Source organism: Rhinopithecus roxellana, chromosome 11 (assembly GCF_007565055.1).
Source record: "Rhinopithecus roxellana isolate Shanxi Qingling chromosome 11, ASM756505v1, whole genome shotgun sequence".
In the NCBI taxonomy this organism is placed as follows: domain Eukaryota; kingdom Metazoa; phylum Chordata; class Mammalia; order Primates; family Cercopithecidae; genus Rhinopithecus; species Rhinopithecus roxellana.
Genome location: NC_044559.1, coordinates 133075276 through 133098348, shown reverse-complemented (window position 1 = coordinate 133098348; position 23073 = coordinate 133075276). Strand labels below are relative to the sequence as shown.

At 41.5% G+C, this 23073-nt stretch overlaps 1 protein-coding gene across 4 annotated transcripts in view; it reads right to left on the bottom strand.

Moving 5' to 3' along the window:
* The window catches only part of MICU1 (mitochondrial calcium uptake 1), a 265058-nt gene extending 241985 nt beyond the window's left edge, over positions 1 to 23073 (bottom strand). For 3 of the 4 annotated variants that reach the window (XM_010373066.2, XM_010373068.2, XM_030940185.1), the window contains exon 1: positions 22893 to 23073. The gene's annotated coding sequence lies outside the window, so the exon portion shown is untranslated. The remainder of the gene's footprint in view (positions 1 to 22892) is intronic. The other variant, XM_010373067.2, reaches the window with a different exon arrangement.

The window sequence follows — 23073 nt, the reverse complement described above, 5'->3', positions numbered from 1 at the left end:
TGAGATCGTGCCACTGCACTCCAGTCTGGGCAATAAGAGTGAAACTCTGTCTCAAAAACAAAACAAAACCAACCAAACAAACAAAACACCTGTAAGGTGTACACTGGTTTGATCTGGAAAGGCAGGACAACTCAAAGCAGGGGCTTCCAGGTTACAGGTAGATTTAAATTTTTTCTGATTGGCAGTTGGTTGAAAGAGTTAAGTTATTATCTAAAGACATGGAAATTGGCCGACTGCAGTAGCTCAGCCCAGCACTTTGAGGGGCTGAGGTGGGCAGATCACTTGAGGTCAGGAGTTTGAGACCAGCCTAGCCAACATCATGAAATCCCGTCCCTACTAAAAATACAAAAAACAATCAGCCAGGTGTGTTGGCACACACCTGCAGTCCCGTCCCAGCTACTTGGGAGGCTGAGGCAGGAGAATCACTTGAACCCAGGAGGCAGAGGTTGCAGTGAACCAAGATCACACCACTGCACTCCAGCCTGGGCGACAGAGCGAGACTCCCTCTCAAAAAAAAAAAAAAAAAATAGACCTGGAAATCAGTAGAAAGGAATGTCTGGGTTAGGAAGAAGACCAAAGTTTTATCATGCAGATGAAGCCTCAGGTAGCAAGCTTCAGAGAGAATAGATTGTAAATGTTTCTTAACAGACCTAAGTAAGGTGAGTCTTGATGTTAAGGCTGGTTGGCTTTTCCTGAATTCTAAAAGGGAGGAGGGTATAACAAGGCATGTCCAACCCCTGCATCCCAAGATGGCTTGAACTGCTTTTTCAGGTTAACTTCGGAATGCCCTTGGCCAAGAGGAGAGGACCAGTCAGATGGTTGGGGGGTGCTTAGAATTTTATTTTTGGTTTACACACTATACTCAATTTCCAATCAAGGAAAATGGGGGACCTGTATTAAAGTGTAATAACAATTCTGTGGCAGAAATTCAACACTCTGAGTTGATGACATGTTCTAGTCTCATTTAACAGCAAATAACTAATTAGTAGTATGGGTCAATCTGTAAGGATTTTATACACACACACATATACACACATACATCTGCTAAAGAAAATCTCTTCCTATATACATAAAAATTCCACAGAACTTTTTTAGCATTCAAAGCAACAAACATCTTTATAGATAATATTTTATAACAATCTCTCTATATTTATATTCTCTCTAGAAATAAACCTAGGTTCATGGCTTGACAACAATATTTCACAGGATATTTTCCTGCCTTTTTTTGTTTTGTTTTGTTTTCTGAGATGGAGTTTTGCTCTTATTGTCCAGGCTGGAGTGTAATGGTGCGATCTCAGCTCACTGCAACCTCCACCTCCTGGGTTCAAGCAATTCTCCTGCCTCAGCCTCCCGAGTAGCTGGGATTACAGGTACGCACCATCATGCCTGGCTAATTTTGTATTTTTAGTAGAGATAAGGTTTTTCCATGTTGGCCAGGCTGGTCTCGAACTCCTGACCTCAGGTGATCCGCCCTCCTCGGCCTCCTAAAGTGCTGGGATTACAGGCGTGAGCCACCGCACCCGGTCTTCTGCCCTTTTTTTTTTTTTTTTTTTAAACCTTTACTTCAATTTCAATTGCTCAAGTACTTTTTAAGAAGAATCTCCCTTGCTTACTTGAAGATGTTGTCTTAAACTTTGGGACTTAAAGCAAAATTAGAAGATCACAAATGAAAGTGTTACTGAACATATAGGTAAATATGTGCTGCTGTTGTTAGATTTTGTTTTGTTCTGTTTCAATAAGCTGAGGCTCAGAAAGTTAAGTATCTTACTCTAGGTAATACAGCTAATCATTTCTAGATACCAGATCATAACCAACTTGACCTCTTATTGGCCATCAATTTTGCAGTCAATCAGAAATATGTTTTATTCCTGACGTGGCAACTCTGTGCTTCCATAAAGTAGATGATTACACTATCGCAAATGACCATAATGAGAATTAAATGCAATAATACTTGTAAAATGCTGAGTACAATGCCTAACATGCAGCAAATTATGAATAAATATTTGTTTTGAGAAGTTTGGCAGGACTGGTTTTACAAGATACAGATCACAAAGACCCCGCTAATAAAACAGGATGCAGTAAAGAACCAGCCAAACCCCACCAAAACCAAGATGACGATGAAAACAAGCTACCATCATCCTCACTGCTCATTACATGCCAATTATAACACATTAGCATGCTAAAAGGAACTCCCACCAGCACCACGACAGTTTAAGACTGCCACAGCAATGTCTGGAAGTTACCCTATATGGTCAGAAAGGGGGAAGAACTCTCAATTCCAGGAATTTCCCACCCAGTTCCCTAGAAAACTCAAAAATAATCCACCCCATATTTAGCATATAATCAAGTAACAATCATGAATAAAACCAGCCAGCAGCCCATGAGGGCTGCTCTGCCTATGAAGTAGTCACTCATGTATCCCTTTACTTTCTTAATAAACTTGCTCACTTTACTCTACGCTTGCTCTTGAATTCTTTCTTGGGCAAAGCCAAGAATCCACATGGCCTCCTGGGCTGAATCCCAACTGTGGGGTTTGCTCTGTGACAGTTTGAAAGGTAATATAAGAGAATGCTGCTGATGGTGATAATAATTTAAATTATTAACCTAACAGTTACACTGTAATAGATATGAGTAGTTTAGAGATGATTTAAAGTATACAGGAGGACGTGCACAGGTTATATGCAAATACTACACAATTTTATCTAAATGACTTGAGCATCTGTGGATTTTGGTATCCAAGGGGGTCCTGGAACCAATCCTCACAGATATCATGGAACTACTGTATTATTTTAAGTAATATAATTTTCACTGGTCGGGCATGGTGACTCACGCCTGTAATCCCAGAACTTTAGGAGGTCAAGGTGGGTGGATCACCTGAGGTTAAGAGTTCAAGACCAGCCTGGTCAACATGGTGAAACCCTGTCTCTACTAAAAATTAAAAAATTAGCTAGGCGTGGTGGCACATGCCTGTAGTCCCAACTACTCAAGAGGCTGAGGCAGGAGAATTGCTTGAACCTGGGAGGTGGAGGTTGCAGTGAGCCAAGATTGTGCCACCTCACTCCAGCCTAGACAACAGAGTGAGACTCCATTTCAAAAAAAAGAAAGAAAGAAATTTCACTAAAATGTTACATAACTATGTAAACCTAAATATCTTCCCTTTAATGCAAATATTTAATTAAAACTAAAAAGTAAGGCCGGGCACAGTGGCTCATACCTGTAATCCCAGCACTCTGGGAGGCCAAGGTGGGTGGATCACCTGAGGTCAGGAGTTCAAGACTAGCCTGGCCAACACAGTGAAACCCCATCTCTATTGAAAATACAAAAAAATTAGCTGGGCGTGGTGGTGGACGTCTGCAATTCCAGCTACTTGGGAAGCTGAGGCAGGAGAATCTCTTGAACCTGGGAGGCAGAGGTTGCAGTGAGCTGAGATCGCGCTACTGCACTCCAGTCTGGGCAACAAGAGTGAAACGACATCTCAAAAACAAATTTTTTAAAGTAAGACTTAATCATGAACTTATCTATCCTTGCTATTTGTAATACTGTGATTTATAATAAGAAATATATATATATATATATATATATATGTTGGTCTTCATTCCATTTCCTGGCAGCACCTAAAACCTTTGAAACCTCTGAAGTGATGTGTCTTTTTCTATCCTAATGAGATGATTGATGGTGGGGATGGGGGCTTCAAAATAGTCCCAGGATGAGGGCTGATTTCCTGTGCAACCAACCATGTGAATAGAAAGTTGGTACTTTCAGTCTGGGTGGGATTTCAGTCCTGGCCTCCAGGGAAAGGAGAGAGACTGAAGACTGAGCACATTATCCTGGCCAACGACTTAATCAATCATGCCTACATGATGAAGTCTCCATAAAAACCTAAAAGGACCATTCCAACAGCTTCCAGGCTGGGGAACTCATGAAGGTATAAGGAGCCTGGCGTATATAACCTTCCCCTATACCTTGCCCTATGCAACTCTTACATCTGGCTGTTTCTTAGTTTTATCCTTTTAAGATATGCAAGTTATAGGCCAGTCACGGTGGCTCACGCCTATAATCCCAATAATTTGGGAGGTCAACGTGGGCGGATCACAGGAGGTCAGGAGTTCGAGACCAGCCTGGCCAACGTGGTGAAACCCTATCTCTTCTAAAAATACAAAAATTAGCTGGGCATCGTGGCACAAGCCTATAATCCCAGCTACTCGTGAGGCTGAAGCATGAAAATAGCTTGAACCCGGTAGGCGAACGTTGGAGTGAGCCAAAATCACGCCATTACACTCCAGCCTGGGCAATAAGAGTGCAACTCTGTTTCAAAAAGAAAAAAAAAGAAAAGGAGCTGGGCGCAGTGGCTCACACCTGTAATCCCACCACTTCAGGGGGCTGAGGCAGGTGGATCACTGAGGTCGGGAGATCGAGACCATCCTGGCCAACATGGTGAAACCCCGTCTCTACTAAAATACAAAAAATTATCTGGGCATGGTGGTGCACCTGTAGTCTCAGCTACTCGGGAGGCTGAGGCAGGGGAATCGCTTGACCCTGGGAGGCAGAGGTTGCGGTGAGCCAAGATCGCACCACTGCACTCCAGCCTGGGCAACAAGAGCGAAGCTCCATCTCAAAAAAAATAAGCAAGTTATAGTAAGTAAAGTGCTTTCTTCAGTCCTGTGAGCTGCTGTAGCAAATGACCAAACCCAAGAAGGAGGCTGTGGGAACTTCCAGTTCATAGTGAGGTTGGACAGAAGTGGGTAACTTGGCAGCCTACTGCATGTGATTAGCATCTAAGGGGGAACAGTTTAGTGAGACCCAACCCTTAACCTGTGGGGGGTCTACACTAACTCTAGTTAGTACCAGAACTGAACTGAACTATAGGACATTCAACTAGTATCAGATATTGGTTAGTGCGGGAAATAATCCACACATCTCATGTAGGCAGTGAAGTGCTGAGTGACTGCGTGTTGTGAGTGAGAGTAAAGAGAGGAGAAAATTTTGTTTTTCTTATACAGATTGTTTTTTCCTTTATACTGCTTTAATCAAAGAAAAGGCTTTTTTTTTTTTTCTTTTTTTGAAACAGGGTGTCTCACCCTGTCACCCAAGCTGGAGTGCAGTGGTGCAATCTCAGCTCACTGCAACCTCCACCTCCTGGATTCAAGCGATTCTCCTGCTTCAGCCTCCCGAGTAGCTGGGATTACAGGCATGTGACACCACATCCAGCTAATTTTTGTATTTTTTTTAGTGGAGACAAAGTTTTGCCATGTTGGCCAGCTGGTCTCAAACTCTTAGCCTCAAGTGATCCACCCATCTCGGCAGCCCGAAGTGCTGGGATTATAGGCGTTAGCCACCTCTCCTGGCCAAAATGCTTCTTTTTGTCTAACCTAAATACCATTTGAATCCTTTTCAAAAAATGAGGAAAGGACTTGAATAGACATTTCTCCAAAGATGTACAAATGGTCAGTAAACACATGAAAAGATGCTCAACATCATCAATCATTAGGCAAAAGCAAATTAAAACCATAATGAGGTATTATTCACACCCAGAACAGAGTATCTATTATCAAAAAACTAGAATATTTTCCAGAGAAAATGTGGAGAAATTGGGACCTTTGTGCATTGTAGGTGGGAATGTAAAATAATGCAGCTATTGTTAGTCGAATTAAGTTTGGCCTAAAGCTACCTTCATACATATTTTAAGGTTGGCCTAAATGTTTCTCCATACTTAGCTGTAACCTAACGATGTATAAATAGACCTACTCTTGTAGCAAGTACCCAAGTCTCAGCCAATCACAGGCACCCAACTGTTCAAACCAAGTTCAAATAAGGCAAACTCTAGCTGTAACCAATCCAGCCATTTCTGGACCTCACTTCTGTTTTCTGTCTATGAATGTTATCTGACCATGAAGCAGCCCTAGAGTTGGTCTGAATCCATTCTGGTTCTGAGGGCTGGCCAATTCACAAATCATTCTTTGCTCAAATAAGCTGTTAAATTTAATTTGTGTAAAGTGTTTTAATAGTATGTATACACAATGGAATATCATTCAGCCATTAAAAAGGAAGGAAATTCTAGCATATGGTACAATATGGATAGATTCAAAAGAACAAATACCTTATGATTCCACTTATATGAGGTACCTAAAATAGTAAAAATTCAGAGACAGAAGGTAGATTAATGGTTACCAAGAGCTTGGAAGAGGGAAAATGGGAAGTTATTGTTTAATGGGTTCAGAGTTTCTGTTTAGAGATGATGACAAAGTTCTGAAAATGGAAAGTGGCAGTGGTTGCATGACATGTTGAATGTATTTAATGACAATGAAGTATACATTAAAAAGTGGTCACACCAGGCATGATGGCTCACATCTATAATCCCCATGCTTTGGGAGGCCAACGTGGGGAGGATCACTTGAGGCCAGGAGTTTAAGACCAGCTTAGGCAACACAGTGAGACCCCATCCCTACAAAAATTTTTAAAACTGGTTTGGCATGGTGGTACACACCTATAATAGTCCAGCTACTCAGGAAGCTGAGGCAGAGGGATCACTTGAGTCTAGGAGATTGAGACTACAGTGAGTTATGATCACACCACTGTACTCCAGCATAAGTAACAGAGTGACATACTCTCTCAAAAAAAAAAAAAAACCAGTAGTTAAAAAAGTAAATTTTATGTTATATATATTTTATGACACTTTTTTAAAGAAGAATGTATCTAGTCCAAATTATGTGGAATATGGCAACTGATTCATCATTTATCTGAGATTTAAAATTTTAAGAGAACAAAAACTGCCAAGGATGGTGTAATTAGAATTTACTAAAAAGACTTTGCAAAGACACAAGCAGAGTTAACAAAAACCAACAAGAGATAGTAAAGCACTCTGAACATAAAGAGTGGGAAGACAGTGGGCCTTACTGGGCCAGGGAAGGTAATACTGGAATTACCAGAACTCAGTCAACTGTAGTTACGGCTTTGGGAAACAGCTGACAGAAGCTGTGTGGCCTTCAGCAGAGGAATACAACTATTACCACTGACAAGGAGGGAGCCAGGGAAATACACACCCAGACATCACTGTCCTCCCAACTTCTGTCTTCGCCAAACCCTACTGGATTACAAAAGAAAAAGAGTTTATAGGCCGGGCGCGGTGGCTCAAGCCTGTAATCCCAGCACTTTGGGAGGCCGAGACGGGCGGATCACGAGGTCAGGAGATCGAGACCATCCTGGCGAACACGGTGAAACCCCGTCTCTACTAAAAAATACAAAAAACTAGCCGGGCCAGGTGGCGGGCGCCTGCAGTCCCAGCTACTCGGGAGGCTGAGGCAGGAGAATGGCGTAAACCCGGGAGGCGGAGCTTGCAGTGAGCCGAGATCGCGCCACTGCACTCCAGCCTGGGCGACAAAGTGAGACTCTGTCTCAGAAAAAAAAAAAAAAAAAGAGTTTATGGATGTAGCTTATAAAAGGCAACCTCTTGGAGCATAAAGCTTAGTGGAGAAGGTTAGAGGGTGAATACAGAGGGGCAAATGGAGACTATGTAGTACAACATGATACATTACTTTACCTCATATTTCTATTTTACTAGCCAAAGGAAAAACTGTAATAAATATGCTTATCAGTACAAAGAAAAACTTCCTGCTGCCACAAAAAAGTAGGCAAGTAACTGGATTAAAATCTAAGATTTTTGTTGTTTAAAAAAAAACAGGCCAGGTGTGGTTGCTCACACCTGTAATCCCAGCACTTTGGGAGGTCGAGGTGGGCAGATCACCTGCGATCATGAGTTCGAGACCACCCTGGCAAACATGGCGAAACCCCGTCTCCACCAAAAATCCAAAAATCAGCTGGGTGTGATGGTGCGTGCCTGTAATCCCAGCTACTCGGGAGGCTGAGGCAGGAGAATTGCTTGAATGAACCTGGGCAGCAGAGATTGCAGTGACTTCATCTCAAAAAAAAAAAAAAACTAAAAAGAGAGCCCTGCGTTAAGAAATAAGATAAAAGTGAAAAGAAAGAAAGAAAAAAACCCAGTTTTGATGAGATATATGGTCTACCCCAATACTCTCAAACACTGAAAATAACAGACTAAAGGAGTGATATACTAGAATACTAGAGCTGAAAGAGTCCTTAACATTTTTCAAAATTTCAGTATGAGAGGGAATAGTCCAGGGAGGTGATAAGCAACTCCATCACTGTCATAAAGCTCTCTGGGCACTGCAGTGTGTTCCTATAGTCTCGGCTGCTTGGGAAAATTAGGCAGATGGATCACTTGAGGCCAGGAGTTTGAAGCTACAGTGCTACATAGTGACTGTGAATAGCCACTGCACTCCTGCCTGAGCAACACAATGAAACCTTATCTCTTAAAAACCAACCAACCAAAAAACAAACAAACAAAAAATCACAAAGCTAGATAACAGCGAAATTGGAAACTGAAACCAGATTTGGTAACTCCTTTCCTTATCGTCTTCCTATCAAACTATACTACAGAAAGAAATCTGTGTATGTGTTTAATATTGGGAAAATCAACTAGTAAACAGGCTTAAAGAAATAAATAAAATCCCAGACTCATAAGGCTAAAATGTTTATTTTCTTATAGAACTCCAGATTTCCCACAATAACACTAGAGTCTGCCATCTATTTTCTTAACCAAAAAAAAAAAAATGACACTTCGTGAATCTTAACACAGTACACAAAGTATTTCAGGAGCTGACCAGACTTTAATCTGAGCCTAAAGAAAACATGCAGTTGAAAAGGAAATTATTAATGAGTTAGGAGCCATTTTCCTATAGAGTATGAAATTAAAACCTCTAGGCTAAAAGAGTAATGGGAGTTATGCCAAGGCTTTGACAGTCGAATTACTCTTTCAAAAGGGTGGAATATAGCTAGGTTTAGTGGCTTATGCCTATAATCCCAGAGCTTTGGTGGCTGAGGCAGAAGAATCACTTGAGGCCAGAAGTTCCTAACCACCCTGGGCAAGATAGCAAGACCCTGTCTCACAAAAAACAATTTAAAAAAATTAGCCAGGCAAGGTGGCACATGCATGTAGCCATAACTACTCAGGAGGCTGAGGCAGGAGGACTCTTTGAGCCTAGGAGTTTGAAGCTGCAGTGAATTATGATTGCACCATTGTACTTTAGCCTGGGTGACAGAGTGAGACTCTGTCTCAAAAAAAAAGTTGGGATATATATGAAGAACGCATACTCCACTGGTGAAGACGACGCAAAATTCACTTCCTAAAATGCATACGAATTACATACAAAGAATAAAAAAGAGAGAAAAGATGCAGTATCTATAAGACAAGATCTATAATATAAAGAAAAACTAGAAATATTAAAGATTAAGGCCGGGCGCGGTGGCTCAAGCCTGTAATCCCAGCACTTTGGGAGGCCAAGACGGGCGGATCACGAGGTCAGGAGATCGAGACCATCCTGGCTAATATGGTGAAACCCTGTCTCTACTTAAAAATACAAAAAACTAGCCGGGCGACGAGGCGGGCGCCTGTAGTCCCAGCTACTCGGGAGGCTGAGGCAGGAGAATGGCGTAAACCCAGGAGGTGGAGCTTGCAGTGAGCTGAGATCCGGCCACTGCACTCCAGCCTGGGTGGCAGAGCAAGACTCCGTCTCAAAAAAAAAAAAAAAAAAAAAGATTAAAAGTAATTATTTATAAAAATAAAAGCAAGTTGTTTAAATGACCTCTTTTTCAGAAAAAAATATTAACATCAAACTTTTATAGCTTATTTTAAAACTTTCAAACATGCAGGAAATTTCAAAGACTACTATTATAAACACCATATGTGCATTACTTAAATTCAGCAATTAACATTTTGATATACTTGCTTCATCCATTTATCTATATAGCTATTCAACAAACTATTTTCTATGTTGAGTCATTTCAAAGTAAATTACAGACATCATTAGGAGAAACATTTTACCTCTAATTTTTTTTTTTTTTTTTTAAGAGACAGGGTTTTGCTCTGTCACCCAGGCTGTAGTGCAGTGGCATGCTCATAGCACACTGCAGCCTCAAAAGCCTAGGTTTAAGTAGTCCTTCTGCCTTAGCCTCCCAAGTGGCTAGGAACTACAGGGATGTGACAACACGCCTGGCTAATTTTTTTTTTATTTTTTGTAGAGCCGAGGTCCCACTATGTCATCCAGGCTGGTCTCCAACTCCCGGCCTCAAGTGATCCTCCCACTTCAGCTTCCTAAAGCTCTGGGATTATGAGCGTGAGCCACCACACCTGGCTGTACCCTATATTCTCCTGCACAACTACAATATTTTCTCCTACATAACTACATTATCAAATTTATTCAAATTAATAATTACCTAGTATCTTCCAATACTAGAACACATAGAAACTTCCCCAAAATTTACAGCTGATTTTTCAAACAAGGATCCATACAAACATGACACATTATCTTGGTTTTCTCTAGACACTCTCTCTTAATCTGGAAGAGTTCCTCACAAACAACCTTTTTCTCCCCTTGCAACTTTAGTTTTTGTTGTGTTAAAATACACCTAATAGGCTGGGCGCAGTGGTTCACGCCTGTAATCCCAGCACTTTGGGAGGCTGAGGCGGGGGGGGGGTGGGTTCACCTGAGGTCAGGTGTTCAAGACCAGCCTGGCCAACATGGCAAAACCCCGTCTCAACTAAAAATACAAAAAAAGTAGCTAGGCGTGGTGGCGGGTGCCTGTCCCGGCTATTTGGGAGGCTGAGGCAGGAGAATCGCTTGAACCAGGAGGTAGAGGTTGCAGTGACCCGAGATTGCGCCATTGCACTCCAGGCTGGGCAACAAGAGCAACACTCTGTCCCAAAAAAAAAAAAACAACAACAACAACAACAAAAAACACATAATATAAAATGTACCCATACTCATTCAAATGGCTATTAATTAAATTAAAAAAAAAAAACAGAAAACAAATGTTGACAAGGATGTGTAGAAACTGAAACCCTTGTACACTGCTGATAGGAATATAAAATAGTGCAGGCACGGCCTGGCGCGGTGGCTCAAGCCTGTAATCCCAGCAGTTTGGGAGGCCGAGACGGGCAGATCACGAGGTCAGGAGATTGAGACCATCCTGGCTAACATGGTGAAACCCCGTCTCTACTAAAAAAATACAAAAAAACCAACCGAGCGTGGTGGCGGGTGCCTGTAGTCCCAGCTACTCAGGAGGCTGAGGCAGGAGAATGGCGTGAACCCGGGAGGCGGAGCTTGCAGTGAGCTGAGATCCGGCCACTGCACTCCAGCCTGGGTGACAGAGCGAGACCCCGTCTCAAAAAAAAAAAAAAAAAAAATAGTGCAGGCACTACAGAAAAAGTATGGCAGCTCCTCAAAAAATTAAACATAGAATTACCATATGATCCAGCAATTCCACTTCTTGGTATATTTCCAAAGGAATTGAAAGGAGGGACCTGAATAGATATTTGTACAGCCATGCTCAAAGCAGCACTGTGCACAACAGCCAAAGGGCGGAAGCAACCCAAGTGTCCACTGATGGATGAATGGATAAGTAAAATGTGACACATCCATACAAGGAATATTATTCAGCCTTTTTTTTTCTTAATTATGGCAAGATTTCATCATGTCATTTCACCTTCAAAAGGAAGGAAATTCTAGCATATGCTACAACATAGATGAACCTGAAGGATACTACGCTAAGAGAAACAAACCAATCAAAAAAAAGACAAACACTTTGTGATTTCACTTATATGAAGCACCTAGCATAGTCAAATCATAGAGACAGAAACTACAATGATGGATGCCAGAGGTTTCAGGGAGAGGGAAATGAGGAATGAGCCTTTAATGAGTATGGAGTTTCAGTTTGGGAAGTCATTTTGGAAATGAATGCTAGTGATGGTTGCATAACAATGTGAATGTACTTAATGCCACTGTACACTTAAAAATTATTAAAATGGCAAATCTTTAAGCTGTGCTAAAATATACATAACAGAAAATTGACCACTTTTAAGCATACAATTCAGTGGCATATACACTCACCATGTTGTACAATCATAGCACTAACCCTAATTTCTGAAGAGAAAAGGGCAAATACATTGCAGCATTTTTCACATTGTGGATTTGCCTGATGGCTTCCTTGTGGTGTGGTTTTGTTTCTTTGTGTTTTTTTGAGACGGAGTCTCACTCTGTTGTCCAGGCTAGAGTGCAGTGGCATGATCTTGGCTCATTGCAACCTCTGCCTCCTGGGCTCAAGTGATACTTGTGTCTCAGCTTCCCCAGTAATTGGGATTACAGGCATGTGCCACCAAGCCCAGCTAATTTTTGTGTTTTTAGTAGAGACAGGGTTTCACCACTTTGGCCAGGCTGCTCTTGAACTCCTAAACTCAAGCAATCTTCACTCCTTGGCCTCCCAAAGTGCTGGGATTACAGGTGTGAACAACAGCACCACAGCACACTTGTGGTGTGGTATTAAATCTTTCTCTATTCCTTTTTTTCCTGTAAATGGAAAGTTACATCTAAAAGTTAGATCACAAATTAAATATTTTTGGCAAGAATTCTACATAGATTATTTTGTATATTTCATGAGTCTTGACTTAGGCTTTTTTCTCTGATGTCTAATCTGCCATTAATCCCATTAAATGTATTTTGCATCTCAGACATTATAGTTTCCATCTCCGAAAGTTCCGTTTGAGTCTTTTTATACCTTTCATGTCTCTAACACGTTCAATCTTGGCCGGGCGTGGTGGCTCACATCTGTAATCCCAGCACTTTGGGAGGATGAGGCGGGCGGATCACAAAGTCAGGCGATCAAGACCACCCTGGCTAACACAGTGAAACCCCGTCTCTACTAAAACTACAAAAAATTAGCTGGGTGTGGCAGCATGCACCTGTAGTCCCAGCTACTTGGGAAGATGAGGCAGGAGAATGGCATGAACCCAGAAGGCATAGCTTGCAGTGAGCCGAGACTGCGCTACTGCACTCCAGCCTGGGCGAGAGAGCAAGACTCCGTCAAAAAAAAAAAAAAAGTTCAATCTTTATTCTAGTTTCCTGAGCATATGGAATATGCTAACTGTTTTAAATCCCTCTTTACTAATTCTATCATCTGTGTCACTTCTGTTTTGGTTTCTAATTTTTTTTCTCATCAGTATGAGTCACATTTTCCTACTTCTTTGCATGCCTAGTAATTTCTGACTAGATGCCAGACATTGTGAATTTTACCTTGTGTGCTTTCTCGTATCCCTATAACTATTTTTGAGCTTTATTCTGGGCCATGATTAAATTAGTAGGGAACAGTTTGGGCCCTTTCAGGTCTTGCTTTTAAGCTTTGTCAGGCTGGGCTGGAGAAGTATTTAGTTCAAGGTTAATTTACCCACTATTAGGGCAAAACCCTTAATAGACTCTACATAGAAACCCCATCTCTACTAAAAATACAAAATTAGCTGAGTGTGGTGGTGCGCGCCTGTAATCCCAGCTACATGGGAGGCTGACACAGGAGAATCGCTTGAACCTGGGAGGCAGAGGTTGTGGTGAGCCAAGATCGCGCTATTGCACTCCAGCCTAGGCAACAAGAGCAAAACTCCATCTCAAAAAAAAAAAAAAAAAGAGAGAGTCTACACAATGACCTGTAAGATGGTTTCCACTCTGGTTGGTGGAAAAAAAAAAAAAAAAAAAAAACACTATTCCTAATTCGGCAAGTATTGTTTTACCTGATCTTTTCAAGTGATTACCTTCCTGGCCTCAGAAAGTTTTCTCACATATATATCCACTGATCAGTTCTCAGCAGAATACTTGAGAGGGATCCTCTGCAGTTCTCTGAAGTTCTCCCTCTCTGCAGCTATCTCCAGTTTTCTGCCCTGCAAACTCCAGATGCTTTGGCCTCCCCAGACTCCCTCAATTAAGGGAAACTATTGTGCTCTGCCTGGGTTCCCTGTCCCTGTTGTGCGGCTGGAAAACTGTCTGGCAGCAAGCCAGAGCAATCATAGACCTCATCTCATTTCTTTCCTATCTTTCAGGGATTACTCTCCTTGGCTGCACAATGCTCAAAATCTAGACAACCACTGTTTTACACATGTTTGTCTGCTTTTTTAGCTGTTTCAGGCAGGAAGGTAAGCCTAGTCCCTGTTACTACTACTTCACCAGAAACAGAAGACCAATTTTTTTTGTCCCTTTTATTCATCTCTCTCTGAATTATTTTAAGGTAACTCAACTATTGTATCATTCCACTGCTATACATTTTGTTATGTCTCTCCAAAAATATGGATTTTTGACATAATGATGTCAGTTATACTCAACCAATTTAACCATTCCTAAGTATGATCTAACACCAGTCCATACTCTAATTTCCTCAATTAAAAAAAAATTGAACAACTGATAGTTTAAACTCTTTTTAATGCTAGCATTTAATAGACACTACTCTGTGAGGGGTACTATGCTAAGTACCTGATATCCATTACCTTATTTAGTCCTCAGTAACCCTTTGGGGTAAATATTATTATTACTCCCATTTCACTGATAAGAACACCAAAGCTTGCTGGGCATGGGGGCTGACACCTGTAATCCCAGAACCTTGGGAGGCTGAGGCGGCAGGGTCACTTAAGGCCAGGAGTTTGAAACCAGCCTGTGCAACATATTAAGACCGAGTCTCTACAAAAAAGTTAAAAATTAGTCAAGTGTGGTGGCACACACCTATAGTCCTAGCTACTCAGGAGGCTGAGGTATAAGGACTGCTTGAGCCCAGGAGTTTGAAGATGCAGTAAACTGTGGTCACACCACTACACTCCAGCCTGGGTGACAGTGCGAGACCCCAACTCAAAACAACAAAAAACCAGCAAAGCTCGAAGCTGTTAAAAAGTTTGCCTAGGCTGGCCGCAGTGGCTCACACCCGTAATCCTAGCACTTTGAGAGGCCGGGGCAGGCAGAGTACTTGAGGTCAGGAGTTAGAGACCGGCCTGGCCAACATGGTAAAACCCCATCTCTACTAAAAATACAAAAATTAGCCAGGAGTGGTGGCGCATGTCTGTAATCCCAGCTACTAGGGAGGCTGACGCAGGAGAATCGCTTAAGTCCAGGAGACAGAGGCTGCAGTGAGCTGAGATCACGCCACTGCACTCCAGCCTGGTCAACTGAGCCAGACTCCATCTCCAAAATAAAAAACACAACTACCAGTTTGCCTTAGGTTATAGCATGGCAGAGGCAGGTTTCTCTGATCACAAACACTCTATTTTCTAAAAATAATTGTGTATCTTTATTATTTTTTTGAAAAGAAGTCTCATTATGTGGCCCAGGCTGGTCTTGAATTCCTGGGGTCAAGCAATCCTCCCACCTCAGCCTCCAAAATAGCTGACATTACAGGTGTGTGCCACTGCCCTGGCTCCCAAGGGAATTGCACTTAACCATTATGCTTCAGTACCATCTGAGGACTTATTAGCATAGAATGTCAGACAATATCAATGCTTACATTGAAAATCAAATTCTAAGATTGCTTAATTTAAATGCTATTGCAGGTCAAAGACCTGAAAAAAATAATAATGCTACTTTATTTGAAACATATTACAATAAAATCTGCTTAAAATTTAAAAAAATACAACTTTCAAATCTGACAGTGAATTTTAATTGAAAAAGCACAACTTGGTTGAAATGAAATTAACTATCATCTCTAACTAGAGAATGCAGATTCGTTTAATTATAATGTGCTACCACAGCTCTTGTCAAGTAGAACAGGTTGCGATGCCAGAAATATTTTGTATCTGTGCTGTTCAATACAATAGCCACTAGCCATATGTGAGTACTGGGCATCTGAAATATGTCTAGTAAAACTAAGAGAAACTGAATTTTTTATTTTCTTTATTTTTAATGAGCTTAAATTTAAATTGTAATTATCTGTTCATCTGTCCGTTTTCCCCACTAGGCTGTAAGGTCCTTGAAGAACAGAACATATTTTCATCTTTCCTTTCAATGTCTTGATACATATTAGAAACCTGTTTGTTGATATGTTGTAGAATATGTGGATGGAAATTTCTAGATGTGTCCAGGTAAATTCTCTAAATATATCAGACTGATAAAGGTTACAAAGTACAGACTTACTTTGTTGGATTATATCCTTTGTCTATTCTGACTTTTAAAAAAGATGAAATATCAGCCAGGCCCGGTGGCTCACGCCTGTAATCCCAGCTCTTTGGGAGGCTGAGGCAGGCAGATCACAAGGTCAGGAGATCGAGACCATCCTGGCTAACACGGTGAAACCCCGTTTCTACTAAAAATACAAAAAAATTAGCTGGGCGTGGTCGCAGGCACCTGTAGTCCCAGCTACTCAGGAGGCTGAGGCAGGAGAATGGTGTGAACCCGGGAGGCAGAGTTTGCAGTGAGCTGAGATTGCGCCACTGCACTCCAGCCTGGGCAACACAGCAAGACTCCGTCTCGAAACAATAAATAAATAAAACAGATGATATATCTTATTTACTCATTTATTCACCAAACATGCTCTGAGCTTATACATTTGACAAAAACTCTGTTGTGTACTCGGTATACGATGATGAATAAGACCCAGTTTCTGGCATCAAGAATCACTCAATGTAATAGACAATACATACAATTGCTCCACAAAGTAAGAAGACTACTTTAAACAGATAAAGTAAATTATGAGAACCAACAAGGAAAATAACCACCCAAGGGTAGAGGGAGGTTCTACATACTGAACAACAATTCATTAATCTAGTTTAACGATGAACAGCAGCTCATCAATTGGGAGATGGCAGAATGGTGGAGAGGCATTCCAAGTACAACAAATAGCCTATGTAAAGGCATAAAGACACAAAAAGACATGGCAAACAGGGGGAGCAAAAAGTGTCTCATTCTGACTAGAACATGGGAAAACGAGTAAAAAGGGGAGGAGGATAAATTAGATCTAGATTCTAATACTCTTTTGTGCCATTATTACAGTGCTGACCCAATCTTATTAGGATGGTAGGCAAAGTATTCATGTTTACTTTTTTTAAAAAAAGGAAAAAAACAGCTTGCTAATTCCCATACTCAAAGAACAAACTTTAAAAAGCAAAATATAAATTATAATTTTTGCTTATAACAGACACCAAATCCAAATTAACTGTCCAAGCAAGGTTATTAGAATAGGCACTTTAAGATTTTGTTGTTTTTGAGATGGAGTCTCACTCTGTCGCCCAGGCTGGTATACAGTGGTGCCATCTTGGCTCACCGCAACCTCTGCCTCCTGGGTTCAGGCAATTCTCATGCCTCAGCCTCTCAAGTAGCTGGGATTACAGGAGTGTGCCACCACATCTGGCTAATTTTTGTATTTTTAGTAGAGACAAGGTTTCACCATGTTGCTCAGGCTGGATTCGAACTCCTGACCTCAAGTTATTCTCCTGCCTCAGCCTCCCAACGTACTGGGATTACAGGCATGACCCACGGCACCTGGCCAAGCACTTCAAGTTTTAAATAAGCAACATTAAATCACTTTGAAGAGAAATGCAAGCACTATTTGTATACTTAACTGATGAGATATCTTTCTCAAATACTACACTAAAGTTTCAATTTTCTCATAGTAAAACCCATCTTGAACTTAGTATTAGTCTAGGAAACATTCATGATCTGCAAAAAATTGATCACCCTGTTAGTTTGGGGAAAAAAAGATGAGTCTACTTCTAGCCATTTCTTGCCTCATAAACAGAACTAAAACACCTCTCCCACGATGTGGCAATATTTAACTTTTCAATGCCAGGTTATTAATTATATTTAATGTCAATCACTTCTCATGGTTGTACAATTCCACAGCTACCTTTTTTTTTTATTTTTTCAACTAACATTCTGTTATCTGTTTTACCCACAGGTATCTTATTTACAGGTATCCACTCTATCATGCTCTTAAAGCAAGACTGGCCAGGCATGGTGGCTCACGTCTGTAAGCCCCATATTTTGGGAGGCCAAGGCAGGCGGAATGCTTGAGCCCAGGAGATTGAGACCAGCCTAGGCAACATAGTGAGACCCCGTTTCTACAGGAAAAAATTGTTTTAACGATGAACCATCAGAATAAGGCATAAAGATACAAAACTAGTGTTAACTGTAGTTTTAAAGTTAACACCCAGTAACAGCAATTAGTTATAATTATGGTAATTTATTTTACATGCCATGTTCAAAATAAAGTGGTTTTGGATGGGTGCAGTGGCTCACACCTGTATTCCCAGCACTTTGGCTGGCAGATCACCTGAGGTCAGGAATTTCAGACCAGCGTGGCCAATATGGTGAAACCCCATCTCTACTTAAAATACAAAAAAAAAAAAAAATAGCCGGCTGTGGTGGCAGGCACCTGTAATCCCAGCTACTCGGGAGGCTGAGGCAGGAGAATTGCTCGAACCCAAGAGGCAAAGGTCACAGTGAGCCACGAGCGCGACATTGCACTCCAGCCTGGGTGACAAGTGTAAAACTCCATCTCAAAAAATAATAATAATTTTTAAAAATTAAGTGGTTTCTATACTAACAGTTTAAACATAAAATAATGAAAAGAACCAAGCATTTAATCATATCCACAACATGTATTTAAATATTTAAAACATTTTTATTTACTATGTATTAACTGCAGTTACTAATCAAGTTCACCCACGGTAATAAAAATATCAAGAATTTATTTTAACAAGCTGGCCAATACATAATATATTTAAAGTTATAAAACCTGAATATTCCAGACCAAAGGTACTAAACATGTAATAACAGTACAGATACACACACTGGAAGAGTTTAAATTTTTTCAAATTCTTTAAGTTATTATAATAACAAGCATTAAAAACAGAAAAAAATCAACATGTAAACTGTAAATACAATTTTTTATATTGCAAAAGGAAGCCAACTTCTCTTTTTTATTTATTTATTTATTTTTTGAGCCAGAGTCTTGCTCTGTCACCCAGGCTGGAGTGCAGTGGCATGATCTCTGCTCACTGCAAGCTCCGCCTCCTGGGTTCAGGGCATTCTCCTGCCTCAGCCTCCCCGGAGTAGCTGGGACTACAGGCGCTCGCCATGATGTCCAGCTAATTTTTTGCATTTTTTTTTTTTTCTTTTTAGTAGAGATGGGGTTTCACCATGTTAGTCAGGATGGTCTCGATCTCCTGACCTCGTGATCTGCCCACCTCGGCCTCCCAAAGTGCTGGGATTACAGGCATGAGCCACCGCGCCCGGCCCCAAGCTCTCTTAATTAAAAAAAAAAACTCCACGAAAATTATTTTAGTGAATATCTGTTGTTTTTGCCTGTCCAGCAACCAATCTCTCTTCTCCAGAAAGTATCACCTCAATTTTTCTTTAGGAACTGTCACCCACCCTTAATTCAAACGGTTTCAAACTATATCCCTCTCCTTCCCACTCCAGGATGGGGACAAATTCCAAGCCTAGCCACATAAAACATTCCATCACTCTGGCCACAGGGACTGCCTCTCTAAGATGGGCAAAGACCCAAGTCAGGTCAATGAAACTACCATACAGTGGTGTGCTGGAACTGCGGAGAAAGGGAAGTTCTCTTTCTTCTTGGGTTTCTGAGGTTGAAGGAAGTAAGCCTAGTGCTGGTATTACAATCTTTCCCAGGGAATCAGACTCCAGAGCCTTAATTACTTTTCCACACTGAATCCCAAATATGCAAAGGGAACTAGGGGTTACCTGGTAGTAAGAGAAAAGATAAATTAGGACTTTGACTTTCAATATTGTATTTTTCATAATGTTTCCATTTTTCAAAAATAAGCATATTACTTTTATAATAGGAAAATAAAAACATTTAAAAATATTGCCCATGTTTTCTTCTCAAATATGCTCACATATTCATATTTCAATATCTTAAAAGTATTAACAATTTTCTCATAATTTACCAAAGCACATAGAATATCCATCTAAAAACAATCACCTTCTTCTTCTGGCACAAAATAAAGCTATTACAATATTTTCATTTTTAAATTATGAGTGGGAGGCCAGGTACAATGGCTCACACCTCTAACCCCAGCACTTGGGGAGGCTGAGGCAGGCGGATCACTTGAGTTCATGGGTTCGAGACCAGCCTAGCTAACATAGTAAAATCCCATCTCTATTAAAAATACAAAACTGAACCAGGCATCGTGGCGCACTCCTGTAATCCCAGGTACTCGGGAGGCTGAGGCAGGAGAATCGCTTGAACCCAGGAGGCAGAGGTTGCAATGAGCCGAAATCACACCATTGCATTGTAGCCTGGGGACCAAGAGTGAAACTTTGTTAAAAAGACAAGAAAGACAGAGCGAGACTCCATTTCCAAAAAAAAAAAAAAGACAAGAAAAGAAAAGGAAAGGGGAGAGGAGGGAGAAAGGGAGAAAAGAGAAAAGAAAGAAAAGAAAAGAAAAGGAAAATATGAGTGGAAAAAACAGTTTGAGTAAACCTTTTTTAAAAAAACTGGTTCTTGTGGCTAGGCATGGTGGCTTGTACGTATAATCCCAGCACTTTGCGAGGCCAAGGCGGGAGGATCACTTGAGTCTGGGAGTTCAAGACTAGCCTGGGCAGGCCGGGTGTGGTGGCTCAGGCCTGTAATCCCAGCACTTTGGGAGGCCAAGGCAGGTGGATCACCTGAGGTCAGGAGTTCGAGACTAGCCTGACCATCATGTAAAATCCCATCTCTACTAAAAATAAAAAAAAATAGCCAGATGTGGTGCCTCGCCTGCAGTCCCAGCTACTTGGGAGGCTGAGGCAGAAGAATTGCTTGAACCCGGGAGGCGAAGGTTGCAGTGAGCCGAGATCACACCACTGCACTCCAGCCTGGGCAACAGTGTGAGACTCCTTTCCCACTCCCCAACAAAAGGACCAGCCTTGACAAAATGGCTGAACCCATCTCTATTTAATTAATTAGTGAATTAATTAAAAACTGGTTCTCATTTTAAAAGGGATAAACAATTGTACATGGAAAAAATGGTTAATGTTCAGCACGTGCTGCAGCCATGGTAAAAATGGCTCAAGAGATAAACCTAACTTTAAAGACTGAAAGTGGCAAAATTGGGTTTAAAAAAGCTTTATCAATTATATTAGTCCTATAACTCTGAATAGCATAAGATCTAAAGGAGTTGGTCAGTTAAATATTTCAATTATAATTATTTTGCATAATACTGCATTATGGAAAAATTTCATATCGTTTTATTCTTTTGTTGTTGCTGTTTTAAGAGACAGGGTATCACTCTGTTGCCCAAGCTGGAGTACAATGGTACGATCACTGCTCACTGCAGCCTCAACCTCGAGGGCTCAAGCCATCCTCCTGCCTCAGCCTCCCAAGTAGCCAGGACTACAGGCATGCACCTAGCTAATTTTTGTGTTTTGTAGAGATAGTCTTGCCATGTTGCCCAGGCTGGTCTCAAACTCCTGGATTCAAGGGATCCACCTGGCCTCCCAAAGCACTGGGATTATGGGCCTGAGACACCACAACCAGCCTGTTTTATTCTTAAATACAGGAAAGTTAGTCTCGAGATTCACTTCTTAGGAATGTAAACAATCTACTGAATATAGTAAATATAAAGGAAGACAGCAATAAACACTTTTGTTGTCTTCCATTTACTAGCTTTTATTAGTTTCTATCATTCTTTCCCTTTCTCCCCAGGCACACAAGCCACTCCAGAATATTCACTTTTTGTTAATATTATGTTTTACGACTCTCAGTAAGGGCACTTAGAAGATGTCAGGGACACTTGCTTGATACATTAGGTAGCCAGAGTGATGCTCTTAAGTGGAAGAGACAATCAGAGACATACCAACGGTGGGGACAAAGAGTAGCTGGAGGCAAAAGCTACCTTCTTACAGAAAAGTGGCAATGGGTTCTAAAGTTTTTAGGATAAGGCAACATTCAAAAAGCTCGTTACCTTGTCCACACCAGAAACACAGTAGGTGGGTCATTCTGGCCAACACCTTTGTCTCAAGATGCTGACGTTTATTATTGTCATATGGTCCAGTGAAACCTAAACTCTCCTACAGCTATCAACACCGAACTTGTTTCACCTAATGAAATGCAAACTCCTTTCTTAATACTGCTAGATCACTTCTCCACGTGCCCAAAAGGGATGTTTTAATATAAACAAAGGCACATCAAAAAAGCCACCCAAACAAGTGCGATAGAAACATTTACTGGTAAATAGGAAGAAAACTGGCGTTTCTAAGGTACCACAGGGAGACTAAAATATTTTACTCTAGTCCCCTAGCTATAAGATATGTATTATACTTATATTTACTAATGGCCACTGTATTTTTTAAGGCATGGTAAAGGGAAGGTAAAGAAACCATCAACCATACGATTACAGAGAAGGCAACTTAAAGAACAGTTTGTTTTCAACTCTTCCCCCAACATTCACATAGAGTCAATAAAATCTAGCTCTTTCTCAAAACAGTCTATGGTCGGCCAGAATGGGACGGTGAAAAGAAAACAGGGAGAACGTAATGAAAATGGGAAGGCGCTGGAAAAGATTAAAAACTGAACAGTCCGAGTAACCTGCACTTTGCATTGCTCCTTTGAGTCCTCACAGATTTTCCACTTACTTCGATTCAGTGGTTAATATTTCTCCGTATTAGAAATCCATCTGTGAACTCCCGCACCCACTTCCAACCACATCCACAAATTCCAAGAGAGCTGGTCAAGGCTACTAGAGTGTCCCACTCGCCCGTGAGGAGGGGGGCGTCGGCGCCAAGTTGGGAAGCCGGCATGGGAGAAGTTCTCCCGGGACGGGAGAAGGGACGGGTTGGGGTGAAAAAAAGTGGAGGACGGGAGGCAAGCAGGACTACGGACTCCTCTCAGCACCAAAAGCTGAGCGCATCAGGGAGACACAGGTATCCCGCCAGACCCGAGAAGTAGCCGGATGCCCGGGACGGACAAACGGCCAGCCTCGGAGCCCAGTTCCCTAAGGCTGTCTCGCCAACCCCCTTCCTCTTCGCCTTCCCTAAATTGCTGTCTCCTCATACCCTCCAGAGTCCGACACTCACGCGTCCAAGCACGAGCTCCAGCAGCTCCTCGGTCAAAGCCGCCCACCTCTGACAGCCATAGAGATGAAACAGCGGAGACAAACCTCCACCTCCTCCGCACACCCTCACGTGACTCTCCTAGCCGCTGGGCCTGTCGGGATCTTGGCGACAGGCGTGTGGGAGGGGCACAGAGGAAAAGGAA